Raw genomic sequence first — 27,345 nt, 5'->3', positions numbered from 1 at the left:
CTCGGAGAAGTTGTGGAATTAGTTCGAACGATTAATTTTTGAAAACTAACGTTATTTAGGGGGTCTCAAAAAGTGACTTTTTATACATTGGGAAATTGGGAAAACTTCCTTCATGAAAGTTGTAGAGCGCGTCGATACGAGTTCGTGGACATATGGAACGCAATATTCGGAGTTCGTATTAATAAGTTACGAATATTTGAAAATTGGGATTTTCTATAAATATGAAAAAAAAATCCGAATATTGCAAATGAGGACAGAATTTCTGGAACTCCAGAAATTTCTCCCCATTTCTCTCCCGAGCCCAGCCGCGACCCCCTCCCTTCGTCACCTTCGTTCTTCCTCATCCGGTCACCGATTGATGTGAAACAAAGTGGGGTTTTCTGGTCTCGACCCCCTTTACGAGTTTGTAGAAGAAATCGAAGTGAAATACGAGCTGTATGAGGCTCTACAAGGTCGAGAAGAGAGCCTCGTCGGAGACGAAATCGCTCTTCCCCACTTTTTCTGGGCTCTACTTTGTCTGGCCATATCTTCCTCTACAGGCCTCCGATCGACCTGATTCCAAAAGAAAATTTTCTCACCGTGAAGTTTTCTACAACTTTCCAGAAGACATCAACTTGAGATAACCATCGTGGTGGCCGCTAGAAGACCGAGAAGCCGCACAGCCCGAGCTGGAAATCGTCTTCCTTCGCCACCTTGGTTCTCCCAGCTCCGGCCACTATAGCTCGAGTTCTTTGAGGGATTTTCTAGCCCAGAGGAAGTAGAAGCTATCCCCAAGAAGGCTTGCAGCGATTTGATCCGGGGTGATCGAATTTTGGAGTTTTGAAACTAAGGTTCATCGGATCCGTCGACTTCCAAGGTAAAATTTAATCTTTTGGCTTATAATCTGACTTTGTCGTAGTTATGAAAAGTGAAATTGGAGTTGAGATGAAGGACTTTCATGTTGTGAGTTTTATCAAATTTTGACTTTAGATGGGCGGCGGCGCCGCCACTGTGATGGTGGTTTCCGGCGACCTCCGGCCACTCCAAGGGCAGCTTCTGTCCATTTTTGTGTTCTACGTGTCGATACGATCGTGTGCATATATAATTCATAATGTTTGGAGATCGTATGATTAAGTTATGAATTTTTAAGTTTCGATCGATTTCGATCGTTAGATTTGTGATCTGTGAAGTTAGGACCGTCAGATGGACTTGTAGTTTTGATATGATGATCTTATGATTGTCCCAGTGGCTTTGTGTGGTCATGGGCGAAGATCCGACCGTTGGATCTTCGTATAAATGCAAAACAGTGATTAGGGAGGCGATTCGTGAGAATCCGTCCGTTGGATTTTCGTATAAATTTTGTGGAGATGTTTGTAAGGACGATTCAGGAAGATCCGACCGTTGGATCTTCGTGATAATTTTGGAGGATGATCCTAAGGGCGATCCGTGAGGATCCGACCGTTGGATCATCATATAAATTCGATCTGACCGTTGGATCATCATTAAATTAGAATCCGACCGTTGGATTTCCGTATATGTGTGGTTTATGAATGATTGCTAAGTTAAGATCGTATCTGACTAGGTGATTGACGGTTTGAGTTGGTGGACGATTGTGGATCGTATTTTGAGCTGAATTGAAGACGCAGCGGGATTATCGAGGTGAGTAAACCTCACGTGGTTCATATTACGAACCCAATACATTTAATTACGTTATTTTATTGCAATCATATGAACTATAGTTGGTATTAATAGGCATTCCTGTGTGAATGTCTATATATATATTATTTACGTGAAATAATATGTATTGTTGGAGTTGTGTTGAGTTATTGTTGAGAAACAATATATTGTGAGAGGTATTGAGTTTATTGTTGGGAAACAATATATTGTGAGAGGTGTTGAGTTTTATTGTTGAGGAACAATAAATTGTTGTGATCTGTGGAGATCACTAGGTCACGAGGTGACCATGGCATCTATTAGTGAATCACGCTCTCGTACCGGGCTGGTGGTTATTAATAGTATTAAATCGTAATCACGTCTGTGGCCGGACGAGTGGTTACGTTCAGTTAGAGCTCTAGTCTGTCTGCCAAATGTGGAGTGACTTTATGAGTGAAATTGAGAGTAACTCATAAGTGTCTATATATATGTGGTAACCTTATGAGGGAAATTGAGAGTAACTCATAAGGGTCTATATATATATATGAGTCTGTCTGCCAAATGTTGGGAAATCTTATGAGCGAAATTGAGAGTAACTCATAAGTGTCTATATATATATATATATATGAGAGTGAGTGACCTTATGAGGGAAATTGAGAGTAATTCATAAGTGTCTATATATATATATATGAGAGTGAGAAAGTAACGTGGGTTTGTGGTGGCCTTGTAATTTAATAAATCACAGTTCTTTCTTGTTTACTCATACTAGCTGTCAAAAGCTTACCGGGTTTGGTGTTGTTGCAATCCCGGTACACTATTCAAATTGTGTAGCGGGTACTATTACAGGTCAAGAGAATCAGGATGGAGATCGAGCTGCGTAGAGTAGCTGCAATTGTGTCGATCTAAATTACTTTGTGAGGTGTATTATGCTCATTTAGAGCTTTACAATATTGCTTGTGAGAGTGAATTGTAATAATGAACTCGAGGTTTCGAGATTTGGAGTTTGTGTACCGTGTGGTGAGGTTATATTGAGAAAAAAATTCAGAACGTTTATTTGATTAAGTGGTTTAATTCATGTTTCGGATTTGAATTTATTATTCAAAATCCGGGGCGTGACAGTTTGGTATCAGAGCGTAAGGTACATATTTGGTGATAATCAATACTTCCCGAGTGATGGCCCGTCTGCAGCGGATCCCCATCATATACTCTTCGGTATTGGTATAATCATTGGGTATGTCTTAGTATGGGGTCTAGACAGCGTGTATGTCCGTAGGACGGTATAGTTGCCTTCTAAGTTCGTATTAGAATAAGTTTAGTTTCCGCGAGTTGTGATCTTCGAGGAATGGAAACCTCCGGATTTAACTCTGATGAGTCAGTGAGGATTGTTTATGGAAATGAGTTTCCTTTTGTATGTAGAAGTGTTTGGTTGAAGGCATGGTGTGGACCTATGCTCGTATCTGATGTGGATACGAGTATTAATTGATAGTAATTTTGCCTTCTTAAGTTGGACATACAGATGCATTTGAATAGATTCTAGACTCATGTGGAGTTGTGAGTAGTGTTGCGGTTAGGGAAGAAATTATTGTGGTTAATTCTTCCATGTGCTTGTAAGTTGTTGAGCAGAGTTTGAGGTGCGAGAACGGAGTTTGATCTCGTGTTTGAGTGATTGAGACGAACGACTATATATTTGAGTTCTCTCCGAGTACCTAAAATCTTAAGGGCTATTTGAAGTGGGACTAGTGGTAATTTTAGTATTTCTAAATTTAAATCGAGATCCGAGGAACATGTTTTGTATACGTGGTTGATGTTGCGAGCATCATTTTTGATTGATATTTTGCGTTTCACAAAGACAACTGGATTGGAAATTCTCCGTTTGGACACCTTGGTCTGTTGACCTAACTATGACTTGTGGACATAGTTTTATTTAAGTGAAGGAAATTGATTTTGTGAACTAGTTTTCTTAAGTTTTGGATCGTAGTATGGAGTTGGACTGAAGTGAATTTGAGGTTGTTTGTGTTTTAAGTTTAAGTAGGTGGGACACTTAAAGTTTTGAAATGGAGTTTGATCTTGGTCGGTAAATAATGGGGAGATTTAGAGTCAACTCTCTGTAAATGTTATTAGATGAGGGTGTGTTTCTGTGGTGATAGATTTTAGGAGAAATGGTTAAGTGCAATTTTGGGTATTGATTGTAGTGACATTGTTGGGCATCCATAGTGGTTCAAGTGAATTACTATGCGATATGGAGTTTGATTATGTTTCTAAATCGTAAATTCATAGGGTATGAATTGTGGTAAGTTTAATGGAGCAATTAATAGAGGAAATGGTTGAGATTTTATAAGATTTGTATGGGTAACTCTAAGGATGTGGGTTTTTCCTAGCTAACTCAGGATGTGTTTAGCTTTATTAAACCCTAATTCTAACGACGAAATTGTTTGTGTTTGGTTTGACTCAGAGGATGCTAGCTAGACCTCTGTGCAACTTAATTGATTGTTTGTGATAAATCATTATGATTGATGTGTGCAGCAGAGTTGTCAATGGTTTTGAAAATAGTATTGGGTGACCAAGGTTGATCCTTGGTGTTGTTGTTGGTTTAACAAAAAGAAGAAACGACATGCATGCAATCTTATTGATTTTATATTACAAAAAGGAAAACGAGGACTATGCTATGCTAAGCCTAGTCAGCAGCTCCGGATGGATTGAGGCTGAGCTCAAGAGAAACGTTAGAGCCACTGTTGTAACCGCCTGAGCCACCAGAATAGTAACCAAATGCGCTACCTTCCTCGGAAGTAGTCTTCGGGTTACCAAAGACGTCCTCGCCGTGCACGGGGAACAGAGGAAGAGTTTCAACCTCCTGGTGATCTCCTCCTCGTTGTTGCAGGGATGGTTGTCCTCCTGTTGTGCCAAAAGAGTTGTACTGGTATTAGTGTTGAAGTGTGAGGAAGAATATGAAACAAAATTTAAATCAAGAAATCCTTCATTACCAGTAGAATCAGTGGAACCAAAGTTGAGATCAATGGATCTACCATCATCAGTAGAACTAGTGGACCCAAAATTGATGTCAATGGATCCACCAGCTGGCCCAAAATTGATGTCGATGGATCCACCAGCACCAGTAGAACCAGTGGACCCAAAATTGAGATCAATGGATCCACCAGTACCAGGAGAACTAGTTCCCATGGGCACTTGAGCAGCCTGATTACACCTCTTCATCTGCTTCTCTCGAGCCCTGACGTTCTGGAACCAAAAGTAAATGTTCTTGCCCTCAACCTGTCCATACTGGTTCAGCTGGAGACAGATCTCGTGAATGTGCTCTGTAGTTGGGCACTTAACTCCCTTGTCGTAGTAAAGATCCTTGAGGATTCTTATTTGATCTGGAGTAGGAATCCACCTGGTACGGCTTCGCCAGAAATCCGTGTTGGCACTACTCCCGGTTGCTTGGTTGTTTCCTCCATCCTCGATTTGTTGCTGGGTTTGGAGCTCCATTAGTTGCAGAGTTCGTGGTTCCATGGTGTTGGGTTGAGAGGAAGTGAAAATTGAAGAACGATGATGTTGAGAGTGGTGTTGGAGATCTGAACTTCTCAGATGAAAGAAGGGCTGAAGATCTGAGAGAGAAGGATTGAAGATTTGTGAGGGAAGGACTGGAAATTTGAGAAGAGAAAGGTTGAAGAGTTTGAGAGAGAAAGGCTAAAACTCTGGAGAAATTTCTTTTCTTTCGTGTGAACAGTTTTTCTCCAGAATGCACCTATTTATAGAACAAGGTGAACAGATCTCCACCGTTGGATGAACGATCTCAGAATTTGAATCCACGCGTTGGATTAAAGTCGCCCCGAAACCCGGAAAAGCTGTTGGCGCGTGTTGAGCGCGTAAGAGGACAGGCCGAATCTCGAGGCACTGTGGCAGACAGCTTTAGCCGAAAGTGATTCTGATTGCCTTAAATCACGGAAGGGATAAGCCGTGGCAGGTGGGCCGTACTTGGGCTTGTCTCTGATCAAGACTCACACTGTAGTTGTGGGTGGAGGCCCGATGGGTCGAGTTTCTGAATAGTTTTGGGGAAAATTCGTGGGCTGAATTTCTGAATAGTTTTGGGTGAAAAATTAGTGGGCCGGATTTCTACAACAGTTTTGGGTGTTTTGGGCCGGTTTGTTGAAACAGTTTGAGAACGGCTTGGGTTAAATAAAAGGAATGGTATGGATAACAACGAGAGCAGCTTGTGCTCGAGTGGCTGAAGGCTGTACCTTTGTGCTAGAGGTCCGAGGTTCGAACCTTGCCTCTCGTTTATTTTTATTATGTTCGCTTATGACATAATAAGTATAACATTTGTACACATTATATTAAGCACAGCTTGTGCTCCAGTGGTTGGGGACAAAGGTTTCGTGCAGCAGGTTAAGGTTTCGAACCTTGCCTCCCCCGTTATTTTATTTATGTCGCTTATGACATAATAAATATAACACGTGAGCATATATTAATGAAGGCAGCTCTTGCTTCAGTGGTTGGGAGCAAAATCTTCGTGTTCGAGGTCGGGAGTTCGAACCTTACCTCCTACAAATATTTTTGGATCTCGTATATGCTTGATATACGGACGCATATACGGTATACATACATATATACGGTCTGCACGGTATGCATACGTATATACAGTTTGTACGGTATACATATGTATATACGGTCTATACGGTATGCATACATACATACGGTATACCTATGGTATGTACAATTTCATACCGTAGTCGAGCTGAAAGTTGGTGGGCCGATTGGTAGGCCCAAATAGTAAGCCCAATTGTTCGGCCCGAATGGTAGGCCCAAATGTTAAGCCCAATTGTTCGGCCCGAATGGTAGGCCCAAATGTTAAACCCAAATTGGTTCGGGCCGGTTCGAAATGTGGATGGTTCGGTTCCTTCGGCCCAATTGGCCAGCCCTAATGCTTAGCCCAAGGATTGAGCAAGCCCAAGTCATCATCACTGGGTGACATGTTTTATTGGCGTGCTTTTGAGAATGATTTGTTTTGAGTGATGCTAATTGAGTAGCGAAACGCTTTGTGGAAGTGTTTATTGTGATTGTATGCCTGTACAGGATGACGATCAGTGAGAAAACAGCTATATTGTTGTATTGTTGTGTTGAGGCAATTGTTATGTTGTAATTTTGAGAAATGATGCGGTGAAGGAATGTCATGTTGATGACTTAAGTGGGAATGAGGATTTCATTTGTGAATTCTTGTTGTGTGAGTTTACGTTTGTGATGAAAGGATTTAGTGGCCATAGGAATGTATTTTTATACAAAGGGCTGTGGCTTTGTAGATTACTACAGTTTTGGGAAAGATGGAGATTCGATGGTTAGGTTAACCGTAATCGAGAGCAATTAACTTGCGCTTAAATTTCGGGACGAAATTTCTTTAAGGAGGGTAGATTGTAATACCCCGAAAAATCCAAATTAAATTCCGTGGATTTTTAGAAATGATTTCACGATAGTGGGAGCGAGTACGAGGCTCGAAGAAGTTGTGGAATTAGTTCGAACGATTAATTTTTGAAAACTAACGTTATTTAGGGGGTCTCAAAAAGTGACTTTTTATACATTGGGAAATTGGGAAAACTTCCTTCATGAAAGTTGTAGAGCGCGTCGATACGAGTTCGTGGACATATGGAACGCAATATTCGGAGTTCGTATGAATAAGTTACGAATATTTGAAAATTGGGATTTTCTATAAATATGAAAAAAAAATCCGAATATTGCAAATGAGGACAGAATTTCTGGAACTCCAGAAATTTCTCCCCATTTCTCTCCCGAGCCCAGCCGCGACCCCCTCCCTTCGTCACCTTCGTTCTTCCTCATCCGGCCACCGATTGATGTGAAACAAAGTGGAGTTTTCTGGTCTCGACCCCCTTTACGAGTTTGTAGAAGAAATCGAAGTGAAATACGAGCTGTATGAGGCTCTACAAGGTCGAGAAGAGAGCCTCGTCGGAGACGAATTCGCTCTTCCCCACTTTTTCTGGGCTCTACTTTGTCTGGCCATATCTTCCTCTACAGGCCTCCGATCGACCTGATTCCAAAAGCAATTTTTCTCACCGTGAAGTTTTCTACAACTTTCCAGAAGACATCGACTTGAGATAACCATCGTGGTGGCCGCTAGAAGACCGAGAAGCCGCACAGCCCGAGCTGGAAATCGTCTTCCTTCGCCACCTTGGTTCTCCCAGCTCCGGCCACTATAGCTCGAGTTCTTTGAGGGATTTTCTAGCCCAGAGGAAGTAGAAGCTATCCCCAAGAAGGCTTGCAGCGATTTGATCCGGGGTGATCGAATTTTGGAGTTTTGAAACCAAGGTTCATCGGATCCGTCGACTTCCAAGGTAAAATTCAATCTTTTGGCTTATAATCTGACTTTGTCGTAGTTATGAAAAGTGAAATTGGAGTTGAGATGAAGGACTTTCATGTTGTGAGTTTTATCAAATTTTGACTTTAGATGGGCGGCGGCGCCGTCACTGTGATGGTGGTTTCCGGCGACCTCCGGCCACTCCAAGGGCAGCTTCTGTCCATTTTTGTGTTCTACGTGTCGATACGATCGTGTGCATATATAATTCATAATGTTTGGAGATCGTATGATTAAGTTATGAATTTTTAAGTTTCGATCGATTTCGATCGTTAGATTTGTGATCTGTGAAGTTAGGACCGTCAGATGGACTTGTAGTTTTGATATGATGATCTTATGATTGTCCCAGTGGCTTTGTGTGGTCATGGGCGAAGATCCGACCGTTGGATCTTCGTATAAATGCAAAACAGTGATTAGGGAGGCGATTCGTGAGAATCCGTCCGTCGGATTTTCGTATAAATTTTGTGGAGATGTTTGTAAGGACGATTCAGGAAGATCCGACCGTTGGATCTTCGTGATAATTTTGGAGGATGATCCTAAGGGCGATCCGTGAGGATCCGATCGTTGGATCATCATATAAATTCGATCTGACCGTTGGATCATCATTAAATTAGAATCCGACCGTTGGATTTCCGTATATGTGTGGTTTATGAATGATTGCTATGTTAAGATCGTATCTGACTAGGTGATTGACGGTTTGAGTTGGTGGACGATTGTGGATAGTATTTTGAGCTGAATTGAAGACGCAACGGGATTATCGAGGTGAGTAAACCTCACGTGGTTCATATTACGAACCCAATACATTTAATTACGTTATTTTATTGCAATCATATGAACTATAGTTGGTATTAATAGGCATTCCTGTGTGAATGTCTATATATATATTATTTACGTGAAATAATATGTATTGTTGGAGTTGTGTTGAGTTATTGTTGAGAAACAATATATTGTGAGAGGTATTGAGTTTATTGTTGAGAAACAATATATTGTGAGAGGTGTTGAGTTTTATTGTTGAGGAACAATAAATTATTGTGATCTGTGGAGATCACTAGGTCACGAGGTGACCATGGCATCTATTAGTGAATCACGCTCTCGTACCGGGCTGGTGGTTATTAATAGTATTAAATCGTAATCACGTCTGTGGCCGGACGAGTGGTTACGTTCAGTTAGAGCTCTAGTCTGTCTGCCAAATGTGGAGTGACCTTATGAGTGAAATTGAGAGTAAATCATAAGTGTCTATATATATGTGGTAACCTTATGAGGGAAATTGAGAGTAACTCATAAGGGTCTATATATATATATGAGTCTGTCTGCCAAATGTTGGGAAATCTTATGAGCGAAATTGAGAGTAACTCATAAGTGTCTATATATATATATATATATGAGAGTGAGTGACCTTATGAGGGAAATTGAGAGTAATTCATAAGTGTCTATATATATATCTATGAGAGTGAGAAAGTAACGTGGGTTTGTGGTGGCCTTGTAATTTAATAAATCACAGTTCTTTCTTGTTTACTCATACTAGCTGTCAAAAGCTTACCGGGTTTGGTGTTGTTGCAATCCCGGTACACTATTCAAATTGTGTAGCGGGTACTACTACAGGTCAAGAGAATCAGGATGGAGATCGAGCTGCGTAGAGTAGCTGCAATTGTGTCGATCTAAATTACTTTGTGAGGTGTATTATATATGCTCATTTAGAGCTTTACAATATTGCTTGTGAGAGTGAATTGTAATAATGAACTCGAGGTTTCGAGATTTGGAGTTTGTGTACCGTGTGGTGAGGTTATATTGAGAAAAAAATTCAGAACGTTTATTTGATTAAGTGGTTTAATTCATGTTTCGGATTTGAATTTATTATTCAAAATCCGGGGCGTGACAGAGTCAATTCTAGAATAGTACTAAAAAGTAGCTTATAGTCATAAAGTAGATTTATGTAATGAAAAATGCTAGAGATCTCAAAAATTTATACCAAAATAGGATCTCAAATAGCATCACCCTATAATTTTCACATGGTATATTCTTTTTGCAAACTATATTTTTTAAAGATAAAATAAACAGTTTTTTTAATAAAAAATTAAATTGTTTAGGTATTGAACGGTAGTTGCAAATCCCAAAACTTCCTCCATTGTATCCCATTTTCTGGCTAGGGAGCAAATTTCGGCAATCAAACTGGTATCTTCAATCCACATACGTCCTTCCTTGGGGTGTTAAGACTTAAGACCCTCAAAAACCTCAACCACACCAACTACGTACTGATCATATGGTTTTAACTCAGGTCCCAGCTTCTAGAAGCCCCATTTAGATTAGAATTGGAATTGTTTAAAAGAAATAAAATAATATTAATATCTCTATATAAGTTGCTTTCAAAACCCTAACAACCATGAATCTTCTTGCCAAATCCTGCAAGGAGCTAGCACCCAACCTGTTTTTTCTTTTTCTTTTTCTTTTTGTTTAAACATATGTCGATATTAATTTGCTTATTTCTAACAAATAATAAAAAAAGAAATTTGTTTAGTTAATCAATCTAATTGCCCAAACTCATGTCTTGAAGAAAACCTAAAATCTCTAAAATTATTCATCCTCCAACAGCCACCATATCCATGCCACCACCACTAAATTCTTTGTCTTCCGTTTTAATTTCTGGAATCATTCCAAAGGATGTAAACATGTTGGTCAGATATGATTCTTCTATTGATTGTAATTTCTCTGACAAAGCTATGATCTTTAAAGATGATGATTGACGAAGATTAGATATAAAAGTGCAGAAATAAAGGATAATTTTTTTTAAAAAAAAAAAAAAAAAAAGAGGATCAAAGGATTTCACTCCTACCCCCATGGTGACTCGAACCCATGACTTCGTCATTAGGTAATGGGTGCTCTAACCACTGAGCTAACACCACCTCGTCAAAGGATAAATCTTAATTCCTCTCAACTCACAGTTGTTTATCATAATTCCTAGAGATTCTGATTTTCAAAGCCATTGTATACCTTGTAGTTGCTGTATCTGACAGTCATCTTCTTTATTTTGGATTTATTTTGATACACTGCAATTTATTTTTATTCCAATCTCAAGTGTTGATGATTTTAACAACCAGATATTCAGGACCTATCTCAAGAACAAAAGCATGTATGGAGAATTTGATCATGGGATTATTGAAGGGCTTATGCACCGACAACCATTTATACCAAGTTTCCTCAGTGATTACAAATAGACTTTCGCATTAATCTGTGGCCAACATATGCATTAAGCCCTTGACCATATATTAATAGTAGATGTTGGTGCCTCATGCGACGAGGGCGATGGCGGTATATGAAGATCCATGATGTTGTAGATCAATTTTGGGATTGCAGATTCACAATATTATTTTTGTCAATTTTTCTTAAAAATAATAATATAGCAATTAGTTGCAACTGTAAATCAAAACTAATTGATATAAAAACATGTTAGAAATAATTAGGGATGAGGTGGCAAATGCCACATCATTTGGGATTGCAATTTGGTATAGTTTTTTGGGATCTCTAGTACTACTCTTATGTAATTAAATGAAGGATTAAATATTGTTTACTTCTTGTAGTTTTAGGGTGTCGACGTTTCAGTCCCTCAATTTTGAATTTCATCTAAATGCTCCTCCAACTCTCAATTTTCTCACAATAGGTCCTTGCTGTGGCAGTCGTTTTCATGCCAAGTTAGCAGGCTGCAGTCCATTTCAAAGGAAAAATGTCCAACTTACCCTTGCTTTATTTTTTCCATTTTTTTCCCTCCAGCTTGGTCAATTTTTGCCTCTAAGTCCCAAAATCACATACTGGCAGCATAAATCATAAACCAAAAAATGACTGTTGCTAATTTTTTGCACATAATAACACAAACAAGCATAGTCATCTGGAAGCATAAATTGAATAATGAAGGTTCAAGACAACCATTCACTTACATTCATAATAAACCCAAAATACATATTATGTTCTGCCCTTGCAAGCCAAAAGAACATAGCTCTAATTTACCAAAAACAAAAATCAGAGCATTACATCCTCAACAATTGTTCAAGTACAAATACCACTGGAATTAAAGTTAGCTATAATTATCTTATCAAAAGATTAGAGCAAGCATGACAAGACCAGTCCCGGAATTCACTTTGAAATCCAAGGTGGCCATGCGAAGCCCAGTTTTCAAAAAGATTTTACAGAAAATTCATCAGAACCTCCCCTAAAAGTGAACAACCCAAAGCTAGAGAAACACAATAAACACTTCTAACAACATATAAAACCCACCTTTAAACTTCTGGAGCCACCCTGCTCCCCAAATTATTCCAATTTCACAACCAAGTAAAAATATCTCAAAGCACAGATATCTCAACAGTAAGATCCACAAATCATATTACACAAACCCTCGTAGTTGGGTCATAGACCCTAAATAAAAATACTACAAATTTAGATAACATCTCCAAGGTGATCAGAGCAATCTAAGATAAGCAACTGAAATAACAACTGGTAGGTCAAACAGATAATCTACATACAAGATGACAGCAATTGATGTGGATACTATGCCTCAACTCCTACTAATGCCGAACACTGATCTGCAGACTGAGCGTTTGAAAACAAAAGGCCTAGGGGAAAGTAATTTAAAATCGTTAGCGTGAGTGGACAAAAAGTAAAATTTCGTAAAATAAACGAGAAACGATAACTTAATACTTTCCCACTTTTACAGTAGTAGAAAAGAATGCATGCAAGAGTTTAATAATATAATTCAAATGATAAAACTGACTAGTCCAGCTAGTCAAAACTAATAAAGTATAAGTAGGGGAAGACGATAGCCATACGAGTGAGCCTCCCGGACTCGGGTGATAGCCTCCCAGGCTAAAGTACGTACTTCCATACTCCTGTACATACCCTTACGCCACTGAGGCGGATAGGATACTGGGATTAAAATTTATCGAAATAGAGGCAGCAACCTAGCACGACAAAGGTGGACAGGCTTCTGTGATCCAATCTATGTCACCACAAAGACGGACAACATGCTAGCATGATAATATAATCACCACAAGTATAGCATATGAAAATCAAGAGAAAACCAAAAACCAGTAAGGCTTCCCTAAAATCTCGCAAAACAAGATACGAGTACAGTTCCCAACTGTGCTTGGAAAATCTCAAGTAAAATCATTCCCAAGAACATAGCAAAGAAAAAATGCCATAAATAAGTGAAACACAATTTCCCAAATCATTAAATAATAACATGTGAGATAGACCAAATTCATAAATTAAGCAGTAAGCCTGTTTTAGAAAATTCCTTGAAAAACTCAATATTATTTCAAAACATATAGAGGATATGCATCTTCGAAAATCATCAAGGAAAAACGAGTCCAATAATTAAACCAATCTACTACTAGAATTATGTTAATAGACATCAGTTCAGAACCGAAGTAAAACTAAAATTTGACAGATGTCTTAGTAGGTGTAGAGAAAGATCAAGATTTTCAGACATCACTTCATAAGGGTACAATCGTACAAGTGTTTTCTTTTCCATTTCATACTTCATTTTTTAGTTTATGATCGATTTCTTGTTTGTTCCAAGTAAGAAGTTGCAATAGTCGTCAAACAAAGAACACTGATATTTATTCAAATTTATTTATCATAGTGCATACAACAATATTCATAGGAGAATACAATTATTTCTCACTAGCATCCATAAAAGAAAATTACATGTCCTAAACAACTTTCCAGCTTCTCCTTCTTAGACTTGAAGCATTGTTCCTCTACCAAAAAGACCCATCCTATTTGTAGTCTTGGCAAAGTTAACTCGAGAACTTGGTCTTCCTAAATTCAAAGGCATTGAAAAATAAAATCAGAAATATCCCTCAAAAAAGACAAAAATCTACAGGCCATTAGACTAGCTACTCGTTTATAATGCAAGAAAGATAATAAATGGGATGCACACTTGTACGAGTATTGGTATTCAACTTTACTTGGCATGGCAGTGTATAATTTCTCTCTGTTAATCAAACATTTCAGATTATAGATAACAATGATACTAGCTCAATGAAATAGTTCTCACCTAAATTTCCCAAAGGCTTCTGTGATTGATAGAGTTTCAATCCCACCTGCAACTTATTGAGACATAATCAAATAAAAACACACCATTGAGCATGATAAACGTTAGAATGAAAAAGAAAAAGAAAAAGAAAAACGAATCCTAAATGAGCATGCTATTAAAGCAATGTCTATTAAACAATTACTAGTATAGTGATCACAAGCCATTTTCGAAACCAAATTATAATCTCGAATAAGTAGACCATCATTTATGAAAAGAATTATTGCACGCATAATATTTTTAAAAGAAAGTGTTCTGACACAATATACGGCTAATCCTACCATTGATCGGAACCCTCCTCAAGTGGGATCTCCTCACGTCCTGTACAAAATGGTAATCATAAACAAAAACTCATGATTCGGAATTTGGAATATAAAGAACAATAATCGAATCTTAAACTTGAACCCTGAAACCTAATTGCTTCAAACTTCTCGGATTCAACCCAAAATTAACCACTAACATCAATTCGTAAATCAACAATCTGAAACACTGGGAACTTCTGAAATTCCCAATCTATAACAAACCTTCTCTTATTTTTACCAAACACATATCTACAAGTTCTACACTCTACAACCAAACCAACCAGCTAAATTAGAAGGCCGAAATCAGCCCCACATGCTGCTGTCTCCGACCCCGAAATTGGATGAAACCACCTATGTCAAAATCTTCCTTACAACAACCCCAACCATTCTTAAAAACTACAACAAAGTCATAAACACAACCAATTGGTCCGAACTTACCTCAAAACGGCGATGAAAATCCTAGAATTTCACTTGTTCGATTTGGGCTTCACACATCAAATTGGATAAAGAGGCTTGAAGGGATTGGAATACGTCTCAAAGACTTCAAAACCTGACTTGTGGGGCGGCCATAGGTGATCGAAGTACGAAGAACCAACGTTGTACTTGAAACAGTGTCGTTACCTCAATTTCCACCTTGCTGCGCCATTCACAACTCGATTCGAACCACTAAGCTACAACAGAGTTGTAGATAAAGGAAAGGCAGTTTAAATGTGACCAATGGCGTCCAAACCTGTCACTAGATGGAGGAGAAATCGCTGGAAAACTAAAATGGACTGGATCGGTTGAAAGAAACTGAAATCTATCCTAGGGTGAGTTTCTGAAAATGGAAACTTACAGAAAGCCCTACACCAATGTCGAGCTGGTCTCTCGGGTGTTGCAAACATTATCAATTAGGTTGTGATTAAAAATCAGAGGCTGTAAAGAAAAAAGTAACATTGAAACTGAAAGATATTCAAGTACCTGTCATCCACTTGTAAGCATCACATCAAGGCTTTGTATTTGTTTATGAAAATAAGGCAAGGTGGTTGCTTTTGCATAGGCCCACATCTGATCCTTGATGAACTTTCTTGGAAAAAGCTGAAGTTTGTCCACATATGCCTCACACAAAATCTAATATGAGCCCTTAGGACAACCTCTTCAAATGCAGGTATAAGACCTTTCTGTTTATCACTTATGAACACTCAACCTCTTCCTTCATGTTCAATATTCAGATCCTTAATAACTCCGAAAACCAGATTTATGTATCTGGTTTCCAGCTCCACCGTTGCATATGCCACGACCCATGATGTGTTATAGCTATTAAAAGTTGTCTCCCAAAAGGTCCCTTCAGATGTGCATATCCAATCCAATGACAGATCTGCAACCTTCCTTGACGCCATTCTTTAGAGCTCCCAAGCAAATATACATTCGTCTAAAAGCAGGTCTCTTGCTTGACTCAGGGAAACTACATTTAATATCAATAGTTATTGTTGGATCAACCCTTTGAAGCTCTGTTCCATAATCACTTAGCCTTGCATAATGCTCACTTGTGCTATCGTCAAATTCCAACAGAGCAGCCCTTTTAGCTCTATATGCCATTGACTATGAAACCATTACTCTAATGCTTGTTGATGTTGTCTTAGCAAGAGATTCTACAACAATAAATAGTACACACTAGTTAGATGAAGAAACATAATTGCAAACATAATTTAGTAACATAATTCGACATTCAACCACATACCTGGCTTCACACTCTCATTGAGAGCAATATGATCTTTAAACTTTGCTATCAAATATCTAAGCTTAACCATGTTGTTATTGAACTTCTTTGTGCATTTTTGTGGAGGCTCATAACCCTTGATCATGAGAGTGCTCTCATGCTACATTTTGGAAGTAAACATAAAGAAGGGACTATTGTGCTCCTTGCACACAACTCTCAACCTTGTCTTATCATTCTTGATGAAGACATACTCCCAGCCACCTTGAATAACATGCTCCCTCAATGCATCTCTCAAGACTCGAACTGTGGCAAACATCTGTTTCAGTCTAAAATCTGGTTTCTTCATGTCAGATTTGGGATTGAATTCAAGTCCTTCATCTTCAGTTTCCCCATCAGAATTTTGTAAAACCGAACCTTTCATGGTCTAAATCTTCATAACCAAACCTGTCCTCATTATTACAAACTCTCTTATATCTTCTTGGACTCTTGACCTTTTACTACTATCTTCATTGTGTATAGCACCTTCATGCATAACTCCCTCCATCCATTCATCCCTATATTGTTCATGATCATACTCCTCATCATTTTCTTTGGGGTCATAATCCCCATCCTCATTGCCATCTTCAAACCCTAGCACTTGAAACCATCACCACAGTAACAAAAACCATTTTTAGCTACCAGTATTCCCTCCAAAACCATAAACGTACATATATGCATACCCACAACCCAGAAACAGAAGCCCTAGAATTTTTAAGCATCAAATTTTGATTTTAAAAACCCTAGATTTGGTCATCTTCAATCAATTGATATTGGAGATGAAATAGTTCCCCTCAAAAACTTACCATAATTAAGGATTTTATCATTCTCGTTCTCCTCGTCTGCAGCTCTAGGAACCCACAAATCAGCGTAGTTCACGATCATGTCGCTGCCACACAACGTTGGTCTCTTCTTCGACTCGGGTTGCGGTGTGCTGCCCAACAATGGATGATTGATAATCCGATTATGAATTAGGGTTTTGGATTTTCAACGATATCAGATTCTGGGTTTGTGGGATCATGGAGAAGAGCTTGGTTCCATTTTCACAAATTTGAATTTTAGGGTTTTTTGGGAGTTTAGGAACTGGGTTTGGGGTATATCATATCGTAACCACCATAATAGAGGCAAGGTTATTTTCGATATTTTACAATCCACGTGGTGCCCTGTGTTGACTCAAGGTTGCCACGTCTGCAACTTCACAGACAATTGGGACAGAGCTTGATGACAGGGACTTATTGTGAGAAAATTGAGAGTTGGATGAGCAATTGGGTGAAATTCAAACATGAGGGACTGAAACGTTAGCACCCTATAAGTATAGAGAGTAGACATTATTTAATTCTTAAATGAAGTAGGTTTATGTAGATTTGAAACGGCATCCATACTTTATATGTAAAATATTGCCAACATTGCATTGTTTCACCCGTGTCATGTATTATTTATTTATGCATATCATGTATGTTGTATTATCTTAATTGAATCTCTATGAGAGAGATTAAAAGGGAGAAACTCTTTAGATGACCGGGTTTGCACGACTGACAAGGTTTGATACAAGTCATATGAATGTCATAAGGAAAATAAGTACTAGGTTGGATATTGGTTTAAGCTTAGAGGGGCGTGAATAGGCTTCAAGAAAAATAAGCTCAATTTGAAAGTATTAGGATGGATATTAGTTTAAGCCTAGAGGGGGGGGGGGGGGGGGGTGTGGTAGGCTTTAAGAAAAACAAACTCAATTTGGAAGTATTAGGATGGATATTGGTTTAAGCCTAGAGGGTAGGGTTGGGGAATAGAATAGGCTGCAAGGAAACTAAGTACTAGGATGGACATTGGTTTAAGCCTAGAGGCAAGTGAATAGGCTTCAAGAAAGATAAGCTCAATTTGAAGTACGTACTAGGATGGATATTAGCTTAAGCCTAGACAAGAGAGAGAGAAGGGGGGGGGGGGGTTGGTGTCACGCCCCGAATTTTGAATAAATGAATTCAAATCCGAAACGCGAAAACAAACAATCATAAGAAGACTCTTAGAAAATTTTCAAATAAACTAAGCAACAAACAAACTGAACTCACAATGTCAATACTGACTCGTTCTTTAGAGTCACATATTACATTACAATAGTTTACAAATTAAACTGAATATCAATTCAACGTGTAACCACTCTCACCAACTCACTACACAGCGGAAGACTACAAGTATAAGTGCCCTTCTACACCCACGTGACGGAAAGTCCACCTCAGCTTCGATAACGATCACCCGATATTTTAACCTGCACAATAACCCCTACACCATAAAATAGTGCACCGGGAATGTAAACAACAAACCCGGTAAGCTTTTCAGCCCGTATGAGTAAACTCAAATAAAGTGACTCACGTCACTCATGCTTATAATTTCTCAGCTCGTGAGATAATTAAAGCAACAATATTTAATTCCACAAAATACATGCTTTCACCATCTTAGCTTAACAAAACAATATGCAATTATCACAACAAAACGTCAAGTTCAAATTAATCAATAACATGCTCAACAATTTCAACCCAACTAAAAACCCACATGCTCTGTCTCTCAATTCATTTTACGTCCCCACAATCTATTAGATCACTATTCCTTTGCCTCAACAGCACAATCAGGAAATCATACTTATTTCCCTCAACATAACGCGGTTGCCAAAATCATGCCACCCCAACTCATTTATCAATCACTACAGATCACAACCCACAACTGTACCCACAATAAGAATTAAGCAAAATCAATAATCCCTGCATAGAAACTTAGTTCAGGAGATCACATGAAAACAAACAAAAGAATTCATAGTAATCCCTGCATGGAAACTTAGTTCAGGAGATCACATTAAAAACAAACAATAGAAATCATATAAATCCCTGCATAGAGTTTAGTTCAGGAATTTACATTAAAACAAACAATACAAAAAGCGGTAATCCCTGCATGGAAACTTAGTTCAGGAGATCACATTAAAAACAAACAATAGAAATCATATAAATCCATGCATAGAGTTTAGTTCAGGAATTTACATTAAAACAAACAATACAAAAAGACAGTAATCCCTGCATATGACTTAGTTCAGGAGATTACATAAAATTCAACAATTAGAAAGAAAAGGAAAATAAATAAAGAAGTCAAACAACTCACACTAAAGTCAATAATCACCCATCAACTCCAAACTAAAGTCGATAGTCGATGTTCACCCATCGACTTTGACTAAAGTAGATGATCACCCATCAACTCCAAATAAACACCAGATCCGAAGATCAGAAAACGGTCACCCACAGTGACTCCAGATCCGAAGATCAGCAAACATTTACAAAGAATCCCATATGACTCAAAATGTTACCCCAACTCAATTACTCTTTCAACACGACAAATCAACAAGCCCCTGATATAACGAATTTTCCACAAAGAGTAAACGCACAAAACCACATTCTGAATAATTCACAGTTCATACGCACATCACAATGTCACACCATCCATATATATATATTCCACGTAAATATATATATATACGTAATCATTCACGCAGGAATGACCACTAATACCAACTATAGTTTTATAAATTATACTTCTCGAAAATCATTTTATATCAAAACATTGTTTTAACCTACCCATGAACCGTTGTCAATCAAGTTCATATATTTTAAAACAAATAATTTGTTTCGAAAATGATTTAACAATTAAACAAGTAATTCCGAGTAATAAATAAATCCGTTCGTAAATGAACCACGTGAGATTTACTCACCTCCAAATCCAGCTGCGTCTTCAATACAGCCCAAAATCACAATCACAACCGTTCGCCCAACCAAAGCCGTTAATCACCTAAACAAATACGACCTTAACTTAGCAACCGATTCATAAAACACACTTAAACGACGATCCCACGGTCGGATCCTCATCCGTGACCACACAAAGTCATCGGAACAGCTCTACGATCAACAAATCAAAACTACAAGTCGATCGGACGGCCAAATCCTCACGGATTGAAAACCGAAACGAATCGAAAACCCTAAAACCCTAACATGCATCAACTTTCTCCGAAATAACCATATAAGATATCAAAACGACCGTATCGATGCGTAGATGCATAAACTGAAAACAGAACACAAAAATATAGTCTGACGCGCCGCCACAAGCGACGGGTCAGCAGGCGGTCAACGCCGGGTCAACCACCTCCAATGGCAAAGTGACCAACTACAAACTTGTTCAAAATGAAGAGATGAGCCACCTTCATACCTGGAGCTAAGTGAGATTCGGTCTAGATCGTCCTAGATAAAGCTTGGAAGTTGGATTAAACTCGTGCGTCTGATCAGATTCCAGATCGAATCAGGACCATCGAAAAAGTCAAACCTTGATCTAGCGCTCTACACCCCAAATCGTGATGCAAGGCCTATACGGGGATGATCAGGAGGAAGAGGAGATTCCAAAACCGGGAAGGATCGGCCAAGGAGTCGCTGGAAACTGGGAAATCCAACCGGGTCGGCCCGCCGTCACTGTTCACGTCTCCGATCTCCTTCTGGGTTGCTCCACCGGTGCAACTGACACCAGTGGTCGACGGAGAAGGGCTGGGCGAGTCGATCTGGGCCGGGTCCTCGGTCGTCGGCCGCCGGGAAGGCTGGTTTCCAGCCGGGTTGGGTCGAGCGCGACCCGTCAGGACTGAGGAGAGAGAATGGAGAGAAATCTGGGGAGGAAAATGAGATTTTTGGAACTTTTGGGATTTATAAAAAAATCCAGAATTTTCTTATATTTATAGAATTTTCCCCAAATTTCAATCACTCATAACTTTCTCATACGAACTCCGATTCTCGCGTTCCACATGTCCACGAACTCGTATCGACGCGCTACAACTTTCGTGAAGGAAGTTCTCACAGAATCTAAACGTATAAAAAGTCAAACCTCGTAACCCCCTAAAACGAGAACTTCGAATAATTATTCGTCCGAAAATAATTCCACTCCACCCTCGAACCATGAAATCGTACAAACGAACACTTTATTAATCCCAGGAAATATTTAAGAATTAATAACAAATTTCCGAAGTCTTACAGTTGGGTTAATAGGCTTCAAGGAAAATAAGCTCAATTTCAAATTAAGACTTAAATATTGTCTGGTCCTTAAACTTTTACTGACAGAAAAAACACTTCAGACCCTGTTCTTTTAATTTTACATGTTTAATCCTTGTACTCTCAATTTTGGACCAATATGTCAATTCCGTTACTCTCCATCCAAAAGTTTAGTTAAGTCGCCGATGTGGCAACTCTTCCGAGCTAATTTTTTTTTTTTAGAATAATAGTCAACCACTTTATTAAAGATAATAAGAAAAATTACAACTTATAGATATAAAAACTACAGCAGAAGATAGAATAACAAGAACAATAGATGCAACAAGGCATCGGAAATAAAAACCTAACAAAGATACTAAGAGATGCAATTAAGCATTTCATGAAGCACCTGATAAAATCCGGTCTATGTAAAATGGTACCAATAGTATGGTCAACCATATATCCACTCAAAGATATGCGTCAAATAGAGGGTAACCTTCTATCAAGGTAACCGGTAGTAGTGTGGCCGAACTTACCTATTCCACGCAAAATAATACGTCGAATAAAGAGCAATCTTCTACCTAAGTAACTATTAACCTTCGTGACCGAGGGGTCTAGTTAACACTAGAGAGAAAGAGAGAGAGAGTAAGTGAGACACAAGAAGTATAGTGGTTTGCCTCCCGCCAAGGCGGGAGACTACGTCCACTTAAAAGGTTTAACTAGTGTTTGGATCTTGCGGCCCTTTAAGATTACAAATGATGCAATGTGATAGTATATAAGTGGGATGAAGGGTCTCTTTTATAGGGAAGGGAGCCCCTCTCCTTTACATATTCTTCAATGTCGGACAAGAAGTGTCATTCCTACTTCACAAAAGCTTGTTGTGAAGGCAACTTGGCAAGGCTAAGAAGGTTGCTTCCTAGTGAGCTCTTGGCAGATTCCAACTACCACGGGGTAGGTTGAATGTCGGGCTACGGAATGCATGTCAATTGGGCTCTACCATGACTTTTGGGTTTCCTAAGATAGTGTTAGGATGGATTAAGCCTAGAGGGTAGGCTTTAAGTAAAACAAACTCAATTTGGAAGTATTAGGATGGATATTGGTTTAAGCCTAGAGGGTAGGGTTGGGGAATAGAATAGGCTTCAAGGAAACTAAGTACTAGGATGAACATTGGTTTAAGCCTAGAGGCAAGTGAATAGGCTTCAAGAAAGATAAGCTCAATTTGAAGTACGTATTAGGATGGATATTAGCTTAAGCCTAGACGAGAGAGAGAGAGAGAGAGAGAGAGAGAGAGAGAGAGAGAGAGAGAGAGAGAGAGAGAGAGAGAGAGAGAGAGAGAGAGGAGAGAAGGGGGGGGGAGTTGGGTTAATAGGCTTCAAGGAAAATAAGCTCAATTTCAAATTAAGAATTAAATATTGTCTAGTCCTTAAACTTTTACTGACAGAAAAAACACTTCAGGCCCTGTTCTTTTAATTTTACATGTTTAATCCTTGTACTCTCAATTTTGGACCAATATGTCAATTCCGTTACTATCCATCCAAAAGTTTTGTTAAGTCACCGATGTGGCAACTCTTCCGAGCTAATTTTTTTTTTTTAGAATAATAGTCAGCCACTTTATTAAAGATAATAAGAAAAATTACAACTTATAGATGTAAAAACTACAGCAGAAGATAGAATAACAAGAACAATAGATGCAACAAGGCATCAGAAATAAAAACCTAACAAAGATACTAAGAGATGCAATTAAGCATTTCATGAAGCACCTGATAAAATCCGGTCTATGTAAAATGGTACCAATAGTATGGTCAACCATATATCCACTCAAAGATATGCGTCGAATAGAGGGTAACCTTCTATCAAGGTAACCGGTAGTAGTGTGGCCGAACTTACCTATTCCACGCAAAATAATACGTCGAATAAATAGCAATCTTCTACATAAGTAACTATTAACCTGTGTGACCGAGGGGTCTAGTTAACACTAGAGAGAAAGAGAGAGAGTAAGTGAGACAAAAGAAGTATAGTGGTTTGCCTCCCGCCAAGGCGGGAGATTACGTTCACTTAAAAGGTTTAACTAGTGTTTGGGTCTTGCGGCCCTTTAAGATTACAAATGATGCAATGGGATAGTCTATAAGTGGGAGGAAGGGTCTCTTTTATAGGGAAGGGAGCCCCTCTCCTTTACATATTCTTCAATGTCGGACAAGAAGTGCCATTCCTACTTCACAAAAGCTTGTTGTGAAGGCAACTTGGCAAGGCTAGGAAGGTTGCTTCCCAGTGAGCTCTTGGCAGATTCCGACTACCACGGGGTAGGTTGAATGTCGGGCTACGGAATGCATGTCAATTGGGCTCTACCATGACTTTTGGGTTTCCTAAGATAGTGTTAGGATGGATTAAGCCTAGAGGGTAGGCTTTAAGAAAAACAAACTCAATTTGGAAGTATTAGGATGGATATTGGTTTAAGCCTAGAGGGTAGGGTTGGGGAATAGAATAGGCTTCAAGGAAACTAAGTACTAGGATGGACATTGGTTTAAGCATAGAGGCAAGTGAATAGGCTTCAAGAAAGATAAGCTCAATTTGAAGTATGTACTAGGATGGATATTAGCTTAAGCCTAGACAAGAGAGAGAGAGTGAGAAGGGGGGGGGGGGGGGGAGTTGGGTTAATAGGCTTCAAGGAAAATAAGCTCAATTTCAAATTAAGAATTAAATATTGTCTAGTCCTTAAACTTTTACTGACAGAAAAAATACTTCAGGCCCTGTTCTTTTCTTTAAGGGGAATTTGATTCTACACCCAAATCCACACACCCCTTTTAGAATAAACCCATCCATAAGAGTGTTTTAATATACACCCAAACCAATTAATTAGGTTTATTTAAAATAAAAAAACTTATTAAATAGGATAAATATTAAAACTCAATGTTGTTAAAAATTACTAAAGCTGCCACTATCAAATTCTCCATTCACCTATTAAATAGGATTAATAGTCAAAATCATCTAGCAAATAATATGGAGTTTGATTGACGTTATTGTTGGTATTTGTAATACCCGAAAAATTCAAATTAATGTCCGATGACATTTTGGAAATGATTTCGTAGGCGTGGGCACGAATACGAAGCTTGAAGGAGTTGTGGAATTAGTTCGAACGATTTTATTTCGAAAACGAACGTTATTTAGGGGGTCTTGAAAAGTGACTTCTTATACGTTCAAAATTTGGGAAAACTTCCTTCATGAAAGTTGTAGAGCTCGTCGATACGAGTTCGTGGACATGTGGAACGCAATATTCGGAGTTCGTATGAATAAGTTATGAATTTTTGAAATTTGGGAATTTTCTATAAATATCGAAAAAAAATCAGAAATTTCATTTAAGGACGAAACATTTTCATTTTTGCTGAACAGTCCCCCAGCTCTCTCCGTTCTCTCTCTTCCTTCGACCCTCAGACCCGACGGGTCTTAGTCGACCCGACCCGGCTTTTTCACCACCCTCCAGCCTCCTCCGTCCCTGGACCCGGGCCTCCCTGGGATCGCCGGCCCACGACGAGCCTCCCTCCGGTGTCGCCTCGCCCCGTCGCTGCTCCCAGACCCGGATCGAAGAAGCCAGCCAAGAGGAATCCGACCCGACCGGAATTCCATTTTTCCGGCGTTGCATGGGCCGATCGTTCCCATTTTCGTGATCTCCTCCTCCCCCTGATCATCCCCATATAGGCCTTGCATGACGATTTTGGGTGTAGAGTGCTTGATCAAGGTTTGACTTTTTTGACGGCTCTGATTCAATCTGGAATCAGATCAGACGCTCCGGATTAATCCAACTTCAACGCTTGATCTAGGACAATCTAGGCCGAACCAGGCTTAGCTCCAGGTATGGAAGTCGATCACCCTTTCATTTTGAACCAGTTTGTAGTTGGTCACTTTGCCATCGGAGGTGGTTGACTGGCGTTGACCGCCGCGTTGACCGCCCACTGACCACCGCTTGTGGCGGCGCATCAGACCATATTTTGAGTTTTCATTATCTAGGCGATGATCTATGCATCCATACGAGCGTTTTGATATATAACATGGTCATGTTAGAAAAAGTTGTTAAATAGTGGATTTACGTTTTGACGTTACTATTTAACGTTTTTACGTTTATCTTCGGTTTACGATCTGTGAAGATCTGACCATCGGTTTTGCTTCAATTTTGGATATGTTGATCGTATGACTGTCCCGGTGACTTTGTGAGGTCACGGGCGAAGATCCGACCGTTGGATCTTCGTATAATTGAGAAATAGTGATTCGGAAGGCGATTCGTGAGAATCCGACCGTCGGATTTTCATATAATTTTATGGAGATGTTTGTTAGAGTGATTCAAGAAGATCTGAGTCTTTATGATAATTTTGGAGGATGATCCTAAGGGCGATCCGTGAGGATCCGACCGTTGGATCATCGTATAATTTCGATCCGACCGTTGGATCATCGTATATGTGTGCTTTTGAGTTGTTGGCTAAGTTAAGATCATTATTGGATTAGGTGATCGATGGATTTATTTGGCGGACGATTCGTGAGATTGTTAATGGAGCTGTTAAGAAGACGCAGCTGGATTAGAGGTGAGTAAACCTCACGTGGTTCATATTACGAACCCAATACAATTAATTGCTTATTTTGTTGCAATCATACGAACTATTGTTGGTATTACTAGACATTCCTGTGTGAATGTCTGTATATATATTATTACGTGAAATAATATGTATTGTTGGAGTTGTGTTGAGTTTATTGTTGAGAAACAATATATTGTGAGAGGTATTGAGTTTATTGTTGAGAAACAATATATTGTGAGAGGTGTCGAGTTTTATTGTTGAGGAACAATAAATTGTTGTGATCTGTGGAGATCACTAGGTCACGAGGTGACCATGGCATCTATTAGTGAATCACGCTCTCGTACCGGGCTGGTGGTTATTAATAGTATTAAATCGTAATCACGTCTGTGGCCGGACGAGTGGTTACGTTCAGTTAGAGCTCTAGTCTGTCTGCCAAATGTGGAGTGACCTTATGAGTGAATTTGAGAGTAACTCATAAGTGTCAATATATATATGGTAACCTTATGAGGGAAATTGAGAGTAACTCATAAGGGTCTATATATATATATGAGTCTGTCTGCCAAATGTTGGGAAATCTTATGAGCGAATTTGAGAGTAACTCATAAGTGTCTATATATATATATATATGAGAGTGAGTGATCTTATGAGCTAAATTGAGAGTAACTCATAAGTGTCTATATATATATATGAGAGTGAGTGATCTTATGAGCTAAATTGAGAGTAACTCATAAGTGTCTATATATATATATGAGAGTGAGAAAGTAACGTGGGTTTGTGGTGGTCTTGTAATTTAATAAATCAACAGTTCTTTCTTGTTTACTCATACTAGCTGTCGAAAACTTACCGGGTTTTGTGTTGTTGCAACTCCCGGTACACTATTCAAATTGTGTAGCGGGTAATCCTACAGGACAGGAGAACCAGGACGATGATCGTGCGGTTAGAGCAATTGTTAGAGTTTTACAGCAATTGTAAGTTGTGAGGTGTGTTATGCTCATTTGAGCTTTACAATATTGCTTGTGAGAGTGAATTGTAATAATGAACTCGAAGTTTCGAGATTTGGATTTTGTAATTGTAATTATTCATGTTTCGGATTTGAATTGATTATTCAAAATTCGGGGCGTGACAGTTTGGTATCAGAGCGTAAGGTACATATTTGGTGATAATCAGTACCTCCCGAGTGATGGCCCGTCTGCAGCGGATCCCCATCATATACTCTTCGGTACTGGTATAATCATTGGGTATGTCTTAGTATGGGGTCTAGACAACGTGTAAGCCCGTAGGACGGTAGAGTTGTCTACTAAGTTCGTATTAGAATAAGTTTAGTTTCCGCGAGTTGTGATCTTCGAGGAATAGGAACCTCTGGATTTTACTCTGATGAGTCGGTGAGGTAGAGGTCGAGTCTGATGTAGGGACAGGATCTTTCTATGGAGACAGTTGAGGATGAGGTGGAGGCATTAGAGGTTGAGTTGCCTAGTCTACCTGTAGTTGATGTGATGGATGTTATTCTTGGGTTGAAATGGTGAAAGAGATTGAGACCCTAGGAATAGTTGAAAAGAGAATTGATCTCACCAACTCAAGATGATAGGAGTGTGAGAGATTATGAGACAGAATTCTCAAGACTATATTGGTGTACGA

At 39.0% G+C, this 27,345-nt stretch overlaps 2 long non-coding RNA genes across 3 annotated transcripts; one reads left to right on the top strand and one right to left on the bottom strand.

Moving 5' to 3' along the window:
* The first annotated feature begins 262 nt into the window (after positions 1-262).
* On the top strand, positions 263-26,958 carry LOC133718857 (uncharacterized). Its single transcript, XR_009850626.1, has 3 exons — positions 263-856; positions 1,562-1,638; positions 26,603-26,958. It is a non-coding gene; the product is annotated as an uncharacterized LOC133718857 (long non-coding RNA).
* LOC133718628 (uncharacterized) lies at positions 13,546-17,730 on the bottom strand. Of its 2 annotated transcripts, XR_009850429.1 has the most exons (5): positions 16,916-17,730; positions 16,095-16,709; positions 14,813-16,005; positions 14,037-14,393; positions 13,546-13,798 (listed from the first exon to the last, which is right to left on the bottom strand). It is a non-coding gene; the product is annotated as an uncharacterized LOC133718628 (long non-coding RNA). The 2 variants fall into 2 exon arrangements; XR_009850428.1 differs by having other exon boundaries at positions 14,037-16,005.
* Positions 26,959-27,345: the final 387 nt, after the last annotated feature.

The sequence above is a fragment of the Rosa rugosa genome, chromosome 6, assembly GCF_958449725.1.
Source record: "Rosa rugosa chromosome 6, drRosRugo1.1, whole genome shotgun sequence".
NCBI lineage: Eukaryota > Viridiplantae > Streptophyta > Magnoliopsida > Rosales > Rosaceae > Rosa > Rosa rugosa.
The sequence above is the reverse complement of the archived record's forward strand: the minus strand, read 5'-3'. Positions and strand labels throughout refer to the sequence as shown.